Source organism: Bombina bombina, chromosome 4 (assembly GCF_027579735.1).
Source record: "Bombina bombina isolate aBomBom1 chromosome 4, aBomBom1.pri, whole genome shotgun sequence".
NCBI lineage: Eukaryota > Metazoa > Chordata > Amphibia > Anura > Bombinatoridae > Bombina > Bombina bombina.
In genome coordinates this window covers 417,922,895-417,943,838 of record NC_069502.1, presented here as the reverse complement: position 1 = coordinate 417,943,838, position 20,944 = coordinate 417,922,895, and the positions used below count along the sequence as shown (strand labels likewise).

Sequence of the window (20,944 nt, the reverse complement as noted above, 5' to 3'; positions counted from 1 at the left end):
GATAAGAGGTTTATCACGGCTCTTCGCACATGCCAGAAGTAGTGCACGTATTACAAGTTGAAAGTAAACATGCTCACTTTAGCGTAATTTAATTTAACATGCGTCGGAATAACACCACTTCAGAGCTCCGGTTAACTGCTACGCTCGACTAAAAAGTTGCACAAAACACATCAAAAATACATTTAAAAGTAGGTTTGCACTCATAATAACACTGTATAATAACAATAATTAAAGAAAAATCCATAAAAAGTTATAAGCGCTCGAAGGAGACTATGGAAGTGTGCTCCCGTGAGCGCGCCACAATGCTTCCCAGCCATGAAAACTTGTAATACCAGCCCACATTATCGAGCACTGGTATTACACAGTGGAGCGCAAATATCACTTTTATCAAACAATATTTAGCGCTCCACTTGTAATCTGGCCCTCAGTGTGTACAGCCCCAGTATTCTATAAACTTCATTTTGCAAGATGAATTAGAACATTTTATTAGTGCACTAACGTCCCTTTAAGAGAATTTATCAGGCTGATCTGCACAGTCATAGTGTGCTACATAACCTACAGTTAACCAGCTGTTGCTAACTTTATGTAATATAATTCAGTGATACTGGCAGCTTTATCAAAGTGAATACACTTTAGGGAATTCTAAATTATGTTGATTTTTTTTCTCCTTTTTTTTTTTTTCTTTTCTTCTGCACGGTTTACAAAAGCTGAATGTGCATCTTTATATCTTGTGCATGCATCTATGTATTGTCTGCTTTTACGGTAATGGAAGGGTTAAAAGATGTAGCTGCAAGACATTTGGAGACAGCTAGTGACCTTTTGCTGAGGGTCACGTCAAAGACAACAACAACAAATCTATCAAAGCAACAGGACCACAGGACACTTGCTGCTTAGCTGTCTCACTCTGTTATTGGCTTTACAGAAGCCAAAAATGTTGGCTAGGCATCTGTAAATGCAGGTTCTGTCACAGGGCACAAGGTGCCCTATCTGTAAAGCTGCAGAATACTGATGTAACAATGGCTACTTGTGCTCATTAAAGAAGGAGATCTGTTTCATATTCACGGATGGATGTATTAGCAAAGCTTTTACCCCTTGGCTGAAAACCATTACATATCAATGAGTTGCTGTCCTCTTAGGTAATACAAAGGGCTGATAAATTACAAATAACCTCTAATGAACAAGAATATCTTCTAAATGAATATAGAAAAGTCTGACCTTCAAATAAGCAATGACTAAATTGACCTTCAAATAGCAACACACTTCTATTTCTCTGTCAAAATTTTCCTGTATGGGTCTTAGGTATTGTAAAAGAAAGTAATGATCTTATAATTTATCAACAGCTGGATCTCTGATGCTCAAATTGAAAGCAATAGTCTAGTCAAAATTAAACTTTCATGATTCAAATAGAGCACGCAATTTTAAGCAACTTTCTAATTTACTATATATATATATATATATATATATATATATATATAAATTTTGTTCTCTAGGTATCTTTATTTATTTTTTTTAAACGGCAATGTAAGCTTAGGAGCCGGCCCATTTTTGTTTCAGCACCTGGATAGCGCTTGCTGATTGGATGACTACATTTAGACACCAATCAGCAAGTGCTACCCAGGTTCTGAACCAAAAATGTGCTGGCGCCTAAGCTTACATTCCAGCTTTTTTAAATAAAGATACCAAGAGAATGAAGAAAAACTGATAACAGGAGTAAATTAGAAAGGTGCTTAAATTTGCATGCTGTATCTGAATCATGAAAGTTTAATTTTGACTAGACTATCCCTTTAAGACAAACCCAAGTCACTTTATCTGAAATTTGCCATAAAAAGTTCTGTTATCAATGATAGTGCAGCTAAGGAAACTGAGGTTTTCTCAAGTAAATGATATCATCGTTCTTATTTTTTTGTAATATGCAGACTAACAATTAGTGACAATGAAACAAAGGTATAAAAAACCTTAAGTGCCTTTTAGTTTAAAAATAAATACAAAATAAAATAAAAAACAATAAAATATAATAAAATGTGATATTTTGTCGCAGCATTTTATTTTGAAGTTGTTTTCCCTTTACTTATTATGAACTCTAATTCAGTTCATTATAATATATACAGGGCACAAACTTTCTGTGCAGTTCAGGAATTCATTGGCTTCCTTTTCAATGCTGTTCCAAACCATTTGAAATATACAAAAGATAAATAAGTAAAGAATAGCAACAATCTGATTATATATTGACAGAGGCCTAGATTTAATAAAAACAAGTTTGTAAAACTAATATTGTGCTGAAAAAAAATGCGGCAACATTGTAACTCAAACATTAAAGGGACAGTATACTCCAAATTTCAATTGCAATTTTTAAATATGCAACATGTATTTAAGAAGACTTTCATTCATCAAATTATTCAAAACTTTTTTTTTTAGTTATCTAATTTATATTGAAAGTTGTACCGCTTGTGTATTCACAGTCTGCCTTCTCTACCGCCGCTTTTTTTTCATATATTTCAAGAATTTCCATTTACCCAATAACGTTTATATCGGTCGAGCTATTTACCTTGTTTGACAGCGCGCGCACAATGACTTCATCTTCTCCTGCTTGCGTTCTGCGCATGCCCCCAATCAGACGTCCACGCTAAGCGTTCGATGCTTACAATATTGCATCTAATAGTCACGAGCGTGATCGAGCTTTTGTGGGAGGATAGAGTTACGTCACATAATTTACATGTGGGAAGTACAGAGTAAGTCTATACCACCCACATTGGGGACGCCGTGGAGGGGTTGGAGAACGGACAAAAATAAACGGTTAGGATGCAAAAATAAAAATGGAATAAAACATGTTTGAATCTATTTTATCGATAACTGCACTATGCTGTTAAATTGTAAGTATATATCAGAGTTTATAGTTATCTTTAACATCGACTGAGTTTACTGACCCTTTAAGATTTGTTCTTCTCTTTGCTACAGCGGTGAGTTAAAGGGACAGGCTACTTGAACATGTTTAAATTTATTTATATTAATATACTTTTTTTTATTTTTTAAATAAATTTTTATTGAAGTCATAAACAAATACAGAGTATAGGGTAAGCCCCAAAACATTTACAAGTCAATGTATGCACAGCATAATTAGGAGCCTATTGCATTCTAGTATCTCAAACATTTCCATAAAATGTGGGCTATCATATAGAAAGACTTCAGTTTTGTTTTAGAGTAACATAAACGTAATATAAGCAAAAAAGGTCCTCTCCTAGCTATATACAAAAAAGAAAAAAGAAAGTAAGGTATCTAGTCAAATAAGGGTAAGACTAGGGAGGAGGTAGCTCTAAAGATTAATGGGGGAGAGGGATGCAGCGGGCAAGAGCAAGAGTGGGGGGGGGGATGGAGGGCGGAGCCAGCCAGCATGCCAGCACCAGGAGCAAGTTTAGTTGGAGCAAAAGGATTATTACTTAATCTAAACATTAACTACCATCATTCATTCTTTTGTACTCCTATAAAGGGAGCTTGAAAACATTTACACGCAAGCTAAAACCATAAGTGTAGTTAACATATAATATGTATTGAATCCAGACATTTGATAAAGCTTGATAGTCAGGTAGAGCGTTTTATAAAGGTACTTACATCTAAGATAAGTATAGAGCTTAAATGGGTATATAGACTTGGGTAAAGTCCCTTTCTTGAGTTGAGCAATGGAGCCTATCTTCAGGAATATCTATATTAGGTAAACTGAATCCTATTTATGCGTCTAGAGTGACTAAAGCTGCTAATAGCTATAGGATTACGCGGGGGAAGCTGGGGGCTGCTAAAGTTATAAAAGGTAAACTCATGAGAACAGGTAAATGAAAGAGAAGTCTCATAGTAGATTTGAAAAATATGCGGCCAAGAAATATCCGGCCAATATTGTCCCCCTCTGCAATATTACGTGGAGAGGGGGACAGTAAGATGTTTGGAGCATAAGGGACCTCTGGATGAGCCCCTCTCCTAAGGGAGTGCCACCTATAGGCAATGCGGGAAAAGGAGTAGGGATATGACCCGCAGGCAATAAGTACCGGCGGGAAAGGGAGGAGAGAGGCTTAACAGAAGCAAATAACATATTAATAATGCGGATAAGACTATAGAGAAATCAGGGATGACAGTCATACAATCACCAATAATGATAGCAGATAATATATAGTATAAAAAAATAACACAGCATTTAGATAATAACAACATAAACCCAAACAACTGAATATATCGGCTCAGTATAGATCTACATAGATCTCCTTGGAATGCAAAAGTTAAGGAAGTTATGTTTATAATTATACTCAGTATACAACAAGAAGGGTAAGGATAATAACCAAACTATTAAGAGCTGAGTTAGAATAGGTGAGAGCCTTAGGTTATAATCCCATTCTGAGCTCAATCTGAAATAAAGATATTACCAATTCAGATGTGGAATAATAATACTGGTAGCTCACCTATGGATAACATGGGTGGTAAATTATAGGTATAATAAACCAATGAAGCCAATGAGTTGTCATAACGAAAAATATAAACAAATAAATAATAGAACTAGTCTAGTGGGCAGAAGAAATGTATAAGATTTGCAAGGAATAGTAAAATAATAGTACCTGTATAGCCTATATGCTTTGTGGTCTGTATGATAAAGTCACTATTACTTTAACACCGAATGGCTACAACATGCCTGTCATCTATAATCATATCAAGGACATCTGCTCAGGTTTAAATATATAAAACAGTTCTGAATATGTACCATACAACAGAGGGCCTATACATATATTACCCTTCTAAATAGACTAGGTTAGGGTAAATAAAAGCTGCCAACTGGGGATTAGTTTAAAGTGACGCACGTATTACTAGGACATAAATCAAAGCCAGCGCCTCTAGCTAAGGAGGGAATACCCTGACATGAGAATTAATATAATTTGCACGGCTCAAATTAATGTAGTAGGTCTGGAGGGGGCTGAAGTAACCTCTTTTTTGGTGGAACTATAACAGTGACTAGGAGCAGATACATGCATAGAGAGGAAAAACGGTCAATATCAGGAGGCCCCTTAGGCTAAACCATGTAAATGAACTATATGGCAGAAATGATTCCCTTCTCAAAAAGGGTTTATATATGTGCTCGAAGTACAAACAATGGCATCTACTCACACCTGATGTTAGCAGAAAAGGTGATCTCTAATAAATGCCAGATTCTGGTACCAGTTATATGAAAGTTATACAGTGCAATATTCATTTGTAGTATGCATAATCTAAACTTAAACAGGCTGCTGTATTTATGCAAATTATATAACAGAGATCTAGGATGTGAAAAATAACTAACAAACAGACAACTGAGATCAAAATAAAAGTCCCAAACTGACTGGGGAGATAAACTTATCCGACATTGCAGCCATCATAAATATCTCCCAGAGCCAATAGATATCTACTGAAACCTTGTCCGCTGTAGGGAAATATGGAAATAAAAACAAATGCTTTAACATAAGTCACTCGGTGCATATATATATAGATATATTGTGATCAGAGAGCGGAGTGTCATAAAATAGAATGTATCATAGGCAAAAGAATATCATCTCATGTACCCTGAGGGACAATTTAGGCTGTTGTGCATATGTTTAGAAACTGTCCTTTAACCCACTCCATTCCTGTGGGGGATGTGCGTAGCGTTAGTATTGCTGCCATAATTGTAAACCCTGCCTTGTGCCCAAATATCTGCATCATCTGTACAAAAGTAAACCTGAGAGTCAATATTAGGGCATGTGGAGTATAAGGATTTCTCGGCTAGAAAAGTATGTCTCAAGTCCTGCACAATAATTGCGCCATCAGTCTATAGCGATGCCAAATACTCAGGCCTCCGGACTTGACCCAGTGAAAGTTGCGACCGTGTAAGTTCAAGAGCTCCCCTATGCCGATCATGTAACTCACTTTCGCCAGATAGCCAGGGAGGTATCCTCATATCATACAGGCGCAGTGTGGGCCTAGATGATTGCTCGGGCTCAATGCTCTGTGGTGGCCGTTCCGGTGCCTCAGCAGTGCGCACTGTGATAGTCGTGTGGCTCATGGGGTGCAGGTCATACCTGCTCTGCTCACTAATGGTATGAGGTCGCGGGAGCTGGTAAGGTGTTAGCGTTGGACATGCTAGCGGTAATACCCTCAGCGCGTCTCCGGGTCCTTGATTATGTGGCGCGTCACTGGCAGATGCCCTCATTGCAGATCCCAATGTGTTAGAAAGATCTGAGAAACAGCTAGCCATCCGACAGCCGAGGTCCTGTAATAAGTCATACAGAAGTTCCTTTTCTGTCGAAGGGATATTCTCAGTAGTTGTCCTACAGGTATTAGAGCTGCAAGCTGTTGAGTAGAGCCCGCATGGTTTGCTTCTTTCAGCGTGGCGGGTCCCTCCTGAAAGGGTTAATAAGTCCCGATTTTGCGCATAATTCTTTCTGGATAACAAATCCTGCAAACAAGTGCTAAATGGCGATAAGCCACATATAAATCTCGCTAAATTATCAGTTAAATATAGTTATTTCGATTAATAAGGCCGGGAGCTCTAAGAATATGCGTCTGATTGTTTCGTCTGCTGGCTCCGCCCCCCATTAATACACTTTTTTACCTATTTGATTACCTTCTATCTAAGCCTCTGCAGACTGCTCATTATCTCAGTGTTTTGTTTACAAACTTGCATTTGCCAATCAATGCTGACTCATAAATAACTCCACAAGAGTGAGCACAATGTTATCTATATTACACACATGAACTAGCACTGTCTAACTGTGAAAAACTACCAAAACTGCCAAAATGCACTGATATAAGAGAGGCCTTTAACAGTTTAGAAATCAGTTTGAGCCTACCTAGGTTTAGCTTTCAACCAAGAATACTTAAAGAACAAAGCAAATTTGATGATAAATGGGATATCTATTTATAAATACATAAAACATATTATGCTATGTGCAAAACATCGGAAAATGTTTAATATTTACAGTAAATACACAGTATAACACTTTATTAAATATGATTATTACATAAATATATTTTTACATGTTTTCATCTAGTTAAATGCAAAGGGCTCCAGTGCATATATATATATATATATATATATATATATATAGATAGATAGATAGATAGATAGATAGATAGATAGATAGATAGATATAGATAGATAGATAGATGTGTACATATGTATTTGTGTTTCTATGTGTATATATGTCTATAAATACATATATATACATATAAATACATAAATACATGTGTACACACACATATATATATATACTGTATATGTGTATATATGTATTTGTGTTTCTATGTGTATATATGTCTATAAATACATATATATATATACATATAAATACATAAATACATGTGTATACACACACACATGATATATAAACATACATGTTTGGACATGCATATATAAGTATCTCTATGTTAAATCCCTTTGCAGTAATTTTTATTTCTAACACGTGAGGCCTTATATATTTGAGCCCTTATAACATTTTTGTGCAATATTTTTTTGAAATAATTTTTATTACATTGTATTACTGTGAGTGTAACTGTACTTTGTAATGTATTTTTTATGTGTTATGTGACACTTTTTTGTATCACAAAATAATTAACTAGAGCTCTGAGGACGCGGTATTCATTTTAGCATAGAACGCGATTGTGCTCAATCTATCGTGTTTACTTTCTACTTAAAAAAGCAGTAAACTCAATGCACTTAAACACCTGCAATAAACCCCTTTTTCGCTTGTGAGTAACCGTTAATGTGCCACTCGTAATCTGGCCCTTTATGTTACAATTTCAAGATGTTTACTGTCCTTTCAAATCACGGAAGGAAACTGCACTCTCAGACTGGACTGGGTACACATCCCATAACCCTGCAACATGCTCAGCCCTGGGTGCTCAATGGCACTCACAGGAAGCTGTGCCGTCCCCAGAGGCATAGGCAGTTAACCCCAGACAGGCCTGGGTGCAAGGCCCATAGGGAAAATTACAAAACAAATGCATACAACACACAGAAAAAGTACAGCACTCACTTGTTCCCAGTTTGTTGGATTGAGAGCTTGCATTGTGTGGCTGTTTTAGGGACCCAGGTTTTGGAAGGGACCTTGACAAGGTACCTGGGTTTGTCCCATTTGGCCAAATGCGGTAACTAACCCTTCCATTTTTGCTTTTAATCTTAGCTGAGAGCTTGTGAGTGCTGGACTTTCTCTGTGTACTGTCCTTACAAATACATAGTCAAAATCATGCACCTGGATGCAGTGAAATGCTGCTTCATATAAAGATATGGATGTTATCAATTATCCTCCAATCACCAGCTGTATCCGACTCTGGAGTGACCCTGACTCATGCATGACTTACTTAGAAGGGGTTAAACACATGGAGAAAAATTGTTTCAAAATAAAATAAATGTTGTAACAAAATAGAACACTATTTGCATTTGTGTTTGAATTTTACATCTTTTTCTGCTAGATATATTAAATCTAAATGAAAACAAGAAACCAGTAAATATCTGCATGCTCTAATATTTGTTTATGATATTGAACTGCTTTTAGTTCAGTACAACTTATTTAGTGTAATATGCAGGCACATTATGATCTTTCAAATGAAAGTTATCAGTACCAATTAATTACACATCTGAGGCCACTAACTGCATGAGAATTCAATTTTCCATGTGTTTAGGGTTTGTTTAATATGCTCATTATTAGACAGTTTGTCTAACCACAGGACATCAGTTTCTTGATGTCTCAGGACAATAGCTGTTATGTTGCTTTTCAAGCTAAGTTCCATTCTCTCACAGCTTCAGCGCAAAGAGCCTCAAATAGATATAATGATGTAAGCAAATACTAGCTTGAGAATATTATGTAGATTCTTTTTTAATTTCTATAAAGTAATGGATGCTGCCTTGTTGTAATATGTGTTCCCTTTATCTATTCTCTTCTGCTGAGGACAAAAGGGACAAATACAAAAGTCACTAAAGAGTGCAAATGGCTGTGATAGTACTTTATCAGATCATTTATAACTGATACTAACTGGCCTCTGTAGGGGATATGTGATAACAATAATAGGCTTTAATCTAGGATAACTAAGACATTTTTGTTTTACGACACATAATTGAGCCAGTCATCATCATCATTTGATGCTTGGGAGGGGGACATGTAACTTTTGAATCTTTGAAGGTTTGTGATAACACCCGCTAAATCCCACCTTGAAAAGCATGTAAATCAGCTGTTTCTTAAATGTTTGGTATACTTACTGGATTTTTCTCTTATATTGTATATCTTGTATATGTCATTCAAACAGTTTTACTGATTCAAATGATTTATCTTTGTATGGATTTAAATTTATAAGAAAAATAAGCAAAAAAATCACCAAGTTGTCATAAAATGCTTTTGCATGAAAATTGTGATTGATTGGAATGAAGCCAGCATTAAATTACTGTTTGTAAAAGCTAATATACTGTAGGTTTGGCTATGGTTTTCTCAGATAAGGTGTCATATGCTGCCATCCAGTGGTTAGAAAGTATTTTACAGTTGAGGAAAATATAATGTTTTCATTATCCACATATTATAGTCTCAAAACTCCAAAAAAATACATAACATTTTTGTAGGCAAAAATCTCTAATTCCTTTCTACCAACATTAATACATTTAACTAGATCCTTTGCTCAGTGTATCAAAAATCTATAAGACTTTCAGCCAGATTACGAGTTTTGCGTTATGAGTGGCTCGCTAATAACTTGCAAGTTTTTTCCACCGCTCACCTTTAATAGCGCTGCTATTACAGGTTTGCAAAAACCCGGCACTTACGGGCAATATGGCAGCCTTGAGCTCCATACCGCACACAAATACCAGCGCTGCTTTGAGCTGCTTCGACGTGCTCGTGCACGTTTTCCCAATAGGCATCAAAGGGGAGAGCCGGCAAAAAAAAAAGCCTAAAACCTGCAATGACAAAGCATAAAGTTTCGTAACGCTGCCCCATTGATGTCTATGGGGAAAGAAAATGTATGTTTACACCTAACACCCTTACATAAACCCTGAGTCTAAACACCCCTAATCTGCCGCCCCCGAGATCGCCGACACCTACATTACACTTATTAACCCCTAATCTGCCGCCCCCAATGTCGCCGCCACCTACATAAATTTATTAACCCCTAATCTGCCGCCCCCAATGTCGCCGCCACCTACATAAATTTATTAACCCCTAATCTGCCGCCCCCAACGTCGCCGCTGCCACTATACTAAAGTTATTAACACCTAAACCTCTGGCCTCCCACATCACTAACACTAAATAAATATATTAACCCCCAAACCTAAGCCTAACCCTAAACTTAACGCAACCCTAACCCTAGCACCCCTAACTTTAATATAATTAAAATAAATCTAAATAAAACCTACTATTAAAAACAATCACCTAGATTTAGGGTTTTGCGGCCAAAGGGGTGCGTTAGCTACGCGTGTTTTTTCCCCCCCGCACCTTTTAAATAACGCTGGTATTTAGAGTTCTCTGAAGGGCTGCGTTAGGCTCCAAAAAGGGAGCGTAGTGCATAATTTACCGCCACTTCAACTCTAAATACCAGCGTTGCTTACGGTAGCGGCCAGCTTGAAAAACGTGCTTGTGCACGATTTCCCCATAGGAAACAATGGGGCAGTTTGAGCTGAAAAAAAACCTAACACCTGCAAAAAAGCAGAGTTCAGCTCCTAACGCAGCCCCATTGTTTCCTATGGGGAAACAGTTTCTAAGTCTGCACCTAACACCCTAACATGAACCCCGAGTCTAAACACCCCTAACCTTACACTTATTAACCCCTAATCTGCCACCCCTGCTATCGCTGACACCTGCATTATATTATTAACCCCTAATCTGCCGCTCCGGACACCGCCGCAACCTACGTTATCCCTATGAACCCCTAATCTGCAGCCCCCAACGTCGCCGACACCTACATTATATTTATTAACCCCTAATCTGCCCCCCCCCAACGTCGCTGCTACCTTACCTACACTTATTAACCCCTAATCTGCCGACCGGACCTCGCCGCCACTATAATAAATGTATTAACCCCTAAACCGCCTCACTCCCGCCTCGCAAACCCTATAATAAATAGTATTAACCCATAATCTGCCCTCCCTAACATGACTGCCACCTAAATTCAAGTATTAACCCCTAATCTGCCGACCGGACCTCGCCGCTACTCTAATAAATGTATTAACCCCTAAAGCTAAGTCTAACCCTAACCCTAACACCCCCCTAAATTAAATATAATTTAAATCTAACGAAATAAATTATTTCTTATTAAATAAATTAATCCTATTTAAAGCTAAATACTTACCTGTAAAATAAACCCTAATATAGCTACAATATAACAAATAATTATATTGTAGCTATTTTAGCATTAATATTTATTTTACAGGCAACTTTGTATTTATTTTATCTAGGTACAATAGCTATTAAATAGTTATTTACTATTTAATAGCTACCTAGTTAAAATAATTACAAAATTACCTGTAAAATAAATCCTAACCTAAGTTACAATTAAACCTAACACTACACTATCAATAAATTAATTAACTAAACTACCTACAATTACCTACAATTAAATCAACTAAACTAAATTACAAAAAAAAAAAAAACACTAAATTACAAAAAATAAAAAAGATTACAAGAATTTTAAACTAATTACACCTACTCTAAGCCCCCTAAAAAAATAACAAAGCCCCCCAAAATAAAAAAATGCCCTACCCTATTCTAAAATAAAAAGTTAACAGCTCTATTACCTTACCAGCACTTAAAAGGGCTTTTTGCGGGGCATGCCCCAAAGAAATCAGCTCTTTTGCCTGTAAAAAAAAAACATACAATACCCCCCCCAACATTACAACCCACCACCCACATACCCCTAATCTAACCCACCCAAACCCCCTTAAAAAACCTAACACTAAGCCCCTGAAGATCTCCCTACCTTGTATTCACCCAGCCGGGTATCACCGATCCGTCCAGAGAGGTCCTCCAGAGGGTCCGAAGTCTTCATCCTATCCGGCAAGAAGAGGTCCTCCAGAGGGTCCAAATTCTTCATCCAGGCAGCATCTTCTATCTTCTTCCATCCGGAGCGGAGCGGGTCCATCTTGAAGCAGCCGACGCGGAGCCATCCTTCCTCACCGACGGACTAACGACGAATGAAGGTTCCTTTAAATGACGTCATCCAAGATGGCGTCCCTCGAATTCCGATTGGCTGATAGGATTCTATCAGCCAATCGGAATTAAGGTAGGAAAAATCTGATTGGCTGATTGAATCAGCCAATCAGATTCAAGTTCAATCCGATTGGCTGATTGGATCAGCCAATCAGATTGAGCTCACATTCTATTGGCTGATCGGAACAGCCAATAGAATGCGAGCCCTATCTGATTGGCTGATCCAATCAGCCAATCGGATTGAACTTCAATCTGATTGGCTGATTGAATCAGCCAATCAGATTTTTCCTACCTTAATTCCGATTGGCTGATAGAATCCTATCAGCCAATCGGAATTCGAGGGACGCCATCTTGGATGACGTCATTTAAAGGAACCTTCATTCGTCGTTAGTCCGTCGGTGAGGAAGGATGGCTCCGCGTCGGCTGCTTCAAGATGGACCGGCTCCGCTCCAGATGGAAGAAGATAGAAGATGCCGCCTGGATGAAGACTTTGGACCCTCTGGAGGACCTCTTCTTGCCGGATAGGATGAAGACTTCGGACCCTCTGGAGGACCTCTTCTTGCCGGATAGGATGAAGACTTCGGACCCTCTTCTGGACGGATCGGTGATACCCGGCTGGGTGAATGCAAGGTAGGGAGATCTTCAGTGGCTTAGTGTTAGGTTTTTTAAGGGGGGTTTGGGTGGGTTAGATTAGGGGTATGTGGGTGGTGGGTTGTAATGTTGGGGGGGGTATTGTTGGGGGGGTTTTATACAGGCAAAAGAGCTGATTTCTTTGGGGCATGCCCCGCAAAAAGCCCTTTTAAGGGCTGGTAAGGTAATAGAGCTGTTAACTTTTTATTTTAGAATAGGGTAGGGCATTTTTTTATTTTGGGGGCTTTGTTATTGTTTTAGGGGGCTTAGAGTAGGTGTAATTAGTTTAAAATTCTTGTAATCTTTTTTATGTTTTGTAATTTAGTGTTTGTTTTTTTTTGTAATTTAGTTTAGTTGATTTAATTGTAGGTAATTGTAGGTAGTTTAGTTAATTAATTTATTGATAGTGTAGTGTTAGGTTTAATTGTAACTTAGGTTAGGATTTATTTTACATGTAATTTTGTAATTATTTTAACTAGGTAGCTATTAAATAGTAAATATCTATTTAATAGCTATTGTACCTAGTTAAAATAAATACAAAGTTGCCTGTAAAATAAATATAAATGCTAAAATAGCTACAATATAATTATTCGTTATATTGTAGCTATATTAGGGTTTATTTTACAGGTAAGTATTTAGCTTTAAATAGGATTAATTTATTTAATAAGAAATAATTTATTTTGTTAGCTTTAAATTATATTTAACTTAGGGGGGTGTTAGGGTTAGACTTAACTTTAGGGGTTAATACATTTATTAGAGTAGCGGCGAGGTCCGGTCGGAAGATTAGGGGTTAATACTTGAAGTTAGGTGGTGGCGATGTTAGGGAGGGCAGATTAGGGGTTAATACTATTTATTATAGGGTTTGCGAGGCAGGAGTGAGGCGGTTTTGAGGTTAATACATTTATTATAGTGGCGGCGAGGTCCGGTCGGCAGATTAGGGGTTAATAAGTGTAGGTAAGGTAGCGGCGATGTTGGGGGGGCAGATTAGGGGTTAATAAATATAATGTAGGTGTCGGCGATGTTAGGGGCAGCAGATTAGGGGTTCATAGGGATAATGTAGGTGGCGGCGGTGTCCGGTCGGCAGATTAGGGGTTAAAAATATTTATTAGAGTAGCGGCGATGTGGGGGGACCTCGGTTTAGGGGTACATAGGTAGTTTATGGGTGTTAGTGTACTTTAGAGCACAGTAGTTAAGAGCTTTATAAACCGACGTTAGCCCATAAAGCTCTTAACTCCTGACTTTTTTCTGTGGCTGGTGTCTTGTCGGTAGAGGGTCTACCGCTCAATTGAGCCAAGACTCTAAATACCGGCGTTAGGAAGATCCCATTGAAAAGATAGGATACGCAATTGGCGTAAGGGGATCTGCGGTATGGAAAACTTGCGGCTGGAAAGTGAGCGTTAGACCCTTTCCTGACTGACTCTAAATACCAGCGGGCGGTAAAAAGCAGCATTAGGAGCCCTTAACGCTGGTTTTGACGGCTGACGCAGAACTCTAAATCTAGGCGTAAATTATTCCTATTTAAAACTAAATACTTACCTGTAAAATAAACCCTAAGCTAGCTACAATATAACTAATAGTTACATTGTAGCTATCTTAGGTTTTATTTTTATTTCACAGCTAAGTTTGTATTTATTTTAACTAGGTAGGCTAGTTAATACATAGTTATTAACTATTTACTAGCTACCTAGTTAAAATAAATACAAAGTTACATGTAAAATAAAACCTAACCTGAGTTACACTAACACCTAACATTACTATAAAATTAAGTAAATTAAATTAAAAAAAAACATTTATCTAAATTACAAAAAATAATAAACACTAAATTACACAAAATAAAAAAAGAAATTTTTAAAAATAAAAATGAATTACTTCTAATCTAATAGCCCTATCAAAATAAAAAAGCCCCCCCAAAATAAAAAAAAAAAACCTAGCCTACACTAAACTGCCAATAGCCCTTAAAAGGGCCTTTTGCGGGGCATTGCCCCAAAGAAATCAGTTCTTTTGCCTTTAAAAAAAAAAATACAAACAACCCCCCAACAGTAAAACCCACCACCCACACAACCAACCCCCCAAATAAAATCCTATCTAAATAAACCTAAGCTCCCCATTGCCCTGAAAAGGGCATTTGGATGGGCATTGCCCTTAAAAAGGCATTTAGCTCTTTAACATTGCCCAAACCCTAAGCTAAAAATAAAACCCACCCAATAAACCCTTAATAAAACCTAACACTAACCCCCGAAGATCCACTTACAGTTTTGGAAGACCGGACATCCATCCTCATCCAGCCGGGAGAAGTCTTCATCCAAGCGGCGAGAAGTCCTCAATGAAGCCAGGAGAAGTCTTCATCCAAGCGGCAAGAAGTCGTCCTCCAGGCGGGCAGAAGTCTTCATCCAGACGGCATCTTCTACCTTCATCCTTCCGACGCAGAGCGGCTCCATCTTCAAGACATCTGGTGCAGAGCATCCTATTCATACGGTCCCAGCTGTACACTGAAGGTTCCCTTTAAGGGACGTCATCCAAGATGGCGTCCCTTGAATTCCGATTGGCTGATAGAATTCTATCAGCCAATCGGAATTAAAGGGTAAAAAATCCTATTGGCTGATGCAATCAGTAAATGGGATTAAGCTTGCATTCTATTGGCTGTTCCAATCAGCCAATAGAATGCGAGCTCAATCCGATTAGCTGATTGGATCAGCCAGTAGGATTGAAGCTCAATCCTATTGGCTGATTGCATCAGCCAATAGGATTTTTTACCCTTTAATTCCGATTGGCTGATAGAATTCTATCAGCCAATCGGAATGCAAGGGACACCATCTTTTATGACGTCCCTCAAAGGGAACTTTTAGTGTACGGCTGGGACCGTATGAAGAGGATGCTCCGAGCCGGATGTCTTGAAGATGGAGCCGCTCCGCGTCGGATGGATGAAGATAGAAGATGCCGTCTGGATGAAGAGTTCTGCCCGCCTGGAGGACGACTTCTTGCCACTTAGATGAAGACTTCTCCCAGCTTCGTTGAGGACTTCTTGCCACTTGGATGAAGACTTCTCCGGACTGGATGAGGATGGATGTCCAGTCTTCCAAAACTGATCTTCGGGGGTTAGTGTTAGGTTTTATTAAGGGTTTATTGGGTGGGTTTTATTTTTAGCTTAGGGTTTGGGCAATGTAAAAGAACTGAATGACCTTTTAAGGGCAATGCCCATCCAAATGCCCTTTCCAGGGCAATGGGGAGCATATGTTTTTTAGGTAGGTTTTTATTTGGGGGGTTGGTTGTGTGGGTGGTGGGTTTTATTGTTGGGGGTTGTTTGTATTTTTATTTGCAGGTAAAAGAGCTGATTTATTTTGGGGGGCTTTTGTATTTTGATAGGGCTATTAGATTAGGAGTAATTTGTTTTTATTTTTGATAGGGTTAGACTTAGGGTTAGGTTTAGGGGTCAATAACTTTAGTATAGTGGCGGCGACATTGTGGTCAGCAGATTAGGGGTTAATAAGTGTAGTTAGGTGGTGGCGATTTTGGAGGCAGCAGATTAGGGGTTAATAACAGTAATGTAGGTTGCGGCGATGTTAGGGACAGCAGATTAGGGGTTAATAAGTGTATGTAGGTGGGGACGACATTCGGGGCAGCAGATTAGTGGTTAATAATATTTAACAAGTGTTTGCAATGCGGGAGTACGGCTGTTTAGGGGTTAATATGTTTATAGTGGCGGAGATGTCCGGAGCGGCAGATAAGATGTTAATAATTTTATTTTAGTGTTTGCGATGTGGCAGGGCCTCGGTTTAGGGGTTAATAGGTAGTTTATGGGTGTTAGTGTACTTTGTAACACTTTATTTATGAGTTTTATGCTACAACTTTGTAATGTAAAACTCATAACTACTGACTTTCAGGTGGCGGTACGGATCTTGTGGTTATAGAGTGTACCGCTCACTTTTTGGACGGACAGGCAAACTTGTAATACCGGCGCTATGGAAGTCCCATTGAAAAAGTACTTTTTGAAAAGTGTGGTAGTTACGTTGCGTGATGGCCAAAAAGGTGTGCGGTACAGCTATACCTACAACACATGTATTACCAGCGGTAGTGAAAAATCAGCGTTATGAGCCATAACGCAAAACTCATAATCTAGCTGTTTGTTAGTTCTGAAAAGATCATATATACACAGCTGCAAATCTTTTGCGTTAATGAAGTACTTCATGATTTTTCAAGCTAGTGCCCAGTGGTTTTATCCCTTATTTGCAGCTCATGTGTATATATATATATATATATATATATATATATATAGCGCTGCAGGATCTGTTGGTGCTCTACAAATAACTGATAATAATAATATTTCATATGTATCATAAGATGTTTTTCGCATTCCCCAAAAACATGAAAAACAGCTATTTATGTATTGGTACCAACAGGAATATAATGTTTAGTATATTGTGATGCCTTTTAATGGGACAGTGTATATATATATATATATATATATATATATATATATGTAAGCTTTAAAGGGACAGTGTACATCAATTTTTATATACTGTAACTGCATGTAATAGATACTACTATAAAGAAGAATTTGCACAGATACTGATATAAAAATCCAGTATAAAACTCTTTCGAAAAATTACTTAGAAGCTACCAGTTTAGCACTGTTGATGAGGTAGTGTGGGAGTGGACACCCACTAAAAGGGGCTGGGTAAACAAAAAGAGCAGACACTCCCCACCTCCCCCCTTCCCTGCATATGAAAAAACAGATAACAAAAACAGGAACCTGCAGGAGTTTGTAAATGCGTGTATACATCTGGCACTGTGGGGGTTTGGTTAGGAGTCTGAAAATCAGCACAATGTTATTAAAACATAAGAAAAACTATAAATTTTTATAAAAACACTAACAGATGGGCTATATAAACGGATCATCTACAAAACATTCTTACAAAGAAAAATCTAGTCTACAATGTCTCTTTAAGGGTCAAATGTGACACTTCTTGAGGTGTACCCCTAAAAATGAGCCTTATATAAGTTGTGCAATACAATATATAGGTCCATTAAAATGTTTAAAGGGACAGTACACATACTGTAATTACAAGACATTTCTGTTGTTTTGCTATAGAATAACTTATCAGCCACGTCTCAATGTTTTTAAAACAAATTTTAAAAAAATCTGCAATTATTTTTCAACAGCCAAACTCCACCGACCATTTGACTTATTTGGAGTAGCCAATCTGGGCTTTAGTCACCAGGCAAGCTGCAGTCATAGAGTTAGTATAAAGTGCATTTATTTGCTGTTTTTATCAAAGCCAATTAGGGACAGATATGTAGCAGAGTTTACCATGAGAAGCCAGCAGGATTCATTTCAAGTTTAGAGAATTAGAAATTGCTCAATTTTTAGAGCTACATTTCAAAAAAAGTGACAAAATAAATAAGAAAAATATATTGCAAAGTAGTTTCATTACACATAACTAAATATTTTACATGGAAATCTAAAGATGTTTACTGTCCCTTTACAAAAGAAAAGTTCCCAGATAAAATTTCTTATAGGCGGTACCAGAAAATGTCATACACAAAACACAGACTGTAAGGGTGTGTATGGTTAATTACAGTAATATCACCTGACCAAGCGGGCAGCTACTCCTGAAATAAGTGGCATCTCATCACACAATCTAATGAACACTTCCTCACTATCTGTAGAACTCTATATTGAGGCTAACACATCTCACATCTTTCTTTGGATCTAGACTCTAAAACAGCATTTGCCACGGTTGTACTCAAACATGTAAGATGCACTGGTTTCTTATTCATTATGCCTAGATAAAGGTTGATCTCACCTTTGTCTACGCAGGATATTTTCTGTTCTGTTGCTGGACTTCTTGTTGGTTTCTTTAGACAGCTGTTGTCCATTTCGATCTAGCCATGCCCCCAAACTGTCTAGCCAGACCCTATACTGGTCAACCCCAACCCTAGAATACAGTGAAACTGTCTCTCTCACTTTGCCAATGGGACAAATATGATTTGAAGCAGCAACTGTTATCAGGATTCACCCATTGATAAATCTGCCACAAAGTCCCCAGTTTCCCTGGCCTTTGCACAAATCACTGCAGAGTAAACCTCTGTACCCCCAAAATTGAATTTCTAGAACTGCCACTGATGTGTGACAGAAATGTAAATTATCCTTTATCAGTTTTTAAGGCAATGGATGAGTAATGCATAAAATACAATTTTAATTAAAAAAACAATATAAATACAAGATCACCTTTGATTTGTTTAATTGGTTAGTTTAACAAGATTTTGTCAGTGACAGTGTTAGAAATGAAGCAAAGAACAAAGTCAATGATGGCTTTGAGACAGAAGGGAAGTTAATCAAATTAAAGAATCAGTAATAATTTGTGAAATTTCCATAATGATGTAAAACAATGGTACGAGTTTGGCTAAGTGGTGCCTCTCTTTACTTAGCAGGAGGGTACCTTAGGCCTAGATTTGGAGTTTGGCGGTAGCCGTAAAAACCAGCGTTAGAGGCTCCTAACACTGGTTTTAGGCTACCGCCGGTATTTGGAGTCAGTCAAAAAAGGGTCTAACGCTCACTTTTCAGCCGCGACTTTTCCATACCGCAGATCCCCTTACGTCATTTGCGTATCCTATCTTTTCAATGGGATCTTTCTAACTCCGGTATTTAGAGTCGTGGCTTCCGATCAGCCAATAGAATGCGAGCTCAATCTGATTGGCTGATTGGATCAGCCAATCGGATTGAACTTGATTCTGATTGGCTGATTCCATCAGCCAATCAGAATATTCCTACCTTAATTCCGATTGGCTGATAGAATCCTATCAGCCAATCGGAATTCGAGGGACGCCATCTTGGATGACGTCATTTAAAGGAACCGTCATTCGTCGTTCAGTCGTCGGCCAGGATGGATGTTCCGCGTCGGAGGTCTTCAGGATGCTGCCGCTCTGCTCCGGATGGATGACGATAGAAGATGCCTCTTGGATGAAGACTTCAATCGGATGGAAGACCTCTTCTGCCCCGCTTGGATGAAGACTTCTACCGGATGGAGGACCTCTTCTTGCTCCGCTTGGATGAAGAATTTGGCTCGGCTGGGTGAAGACGACTCAAGGTAGGGAGATCTTCAGGGGCTTAGTGTTAGGTTTATTTAAGGGGGGTTTGGGTTAGATTAGAGGTATGTGGGTGGTGGGTTGTAATGTTGGGGGGGTATTGTATGTTTTTTTTTACAGGCAAAAGAGCTGAACTTCTTGGCGCATGCCCCGCAAAGGGCCCTGTTCAGGGCTGGTAAGGTAAAAGAGCTTTGAACTTTAGTAATTTAGAATAGGGTAGGGCATTTTTTTATTTTGGGGGGATTTGTTATTTTATTAGGGGGCTTAGAGTAGGTGTAATTAGTTTAAAATTGTTGTAATATATTTCTAATGTTTGTAAATATGTTTTTATTTTTTGTAACTTAGTTCTTTTTTATTTTTTGTACTTTAGTTAGTTTATTTAATTGTATTTATTTGTAGGAATTGTATTTAATTTATTTATTGATAGTGTAGTGTTAGGTTTAATTGTAGATAATTATAGGTATTTTATTTAATTAATTTATTGATAGTGTAGTGTTAGGTTTAATTGTAACTTAGGTTATGAATTTATTTTACATGTAAATTTGTAATTATTTTACTTATTTTAGCTATTAAATAGTTCTTAACTATTTAATAGCTATTGTACCTGGTTAAAATAATTACAAAGTTGCCTGTAAAATAAATATAAATCCTAAAATAGCTATAATATAATTATAATTTATATTGTAGCTATATTAGGATTTATTTTACAGGTAAGTATTTAGCTTTAAATAGGAATAATTTATTTAATAAGAGTTAATTAATTTCGTTAGATTAAAATTATATTTAACTTAGGGTTAGAGTTAGGGTTAGACTTAGCTTTAGGGGTTAATACATTTATTAGAATAGCGGTGAGCTCCAGTCGGCAGATTAGGGGTTAATAATTGAAGTTAGGTGTCGGCGATGTTAGGGAGGGCAGATTAGGGGTTAATACTATTTATTATAGGGTTAGTGAGGCGGATTAGGGGTTAATAACTTTATAATAATAGCGGTGCGGTCCGCTCGGCAGATTAGGGGTTAATAAGTGTAGGCAGGTGGAGGCGACATTGTGGGGGGCAGAT

At 37.8% G+C, this 20,944-nt stretch overlaps 1 protein-coding gene across 5 annotated transcripts in view; it reads right to left on the bottom strand.

The window, feature by feature from the left end:
* Positions 1 to 20,944, bottom strand: part of FGF12 (fibroblast growth factor 12) — a 766,619-nt gene that overhangs the window by 373,716 nt on the left and 371,959 nt on the right. The gene's annotated exons all lie outside the window — the stretch shown is intronic.